Genomic DNA, 231 nt, shown 5'->3' with positions numbered 1-231 from the left:
AATTATATTAATTGATTTGAGTATATTGCACCAGCTTTGCATCCCTGAAGTGAATCCTGTTTGATCATGGTGTATGATTTTCTGGATGAATTGTCGAAGTCTATTGGCAAAAATTTTGTTGAGAAGTTTTGCATCAATGTTCATCAAAGAAATGGGTCTATAGTTATCCTTCTTTGACGAGTCCCTGCCTGGTTTTGGGAAGAGGGTTATGATAGCTTCATAGAATGTGTT

This window comes from Dipodomys ordii, unplaced genomic scaffold (assembly GCF_000151885.1).
Source record: "Dipodomys ordii isolate 6190 unplaced genomic scaffold, Dord_2.0 Scaffold233, whole genome shotgun sequence".
Lineage (NCBI taxonomy): Eukaryota > Metazoa > Chordata > Mammalia > Rodentia > Heteromyidae > Dipodomys > Dipodomys ordii.
The sequence above is the reverse complement of the archived record's forward strand: the minus strand, read 5'-3'. Positions refer to the sequence as shown.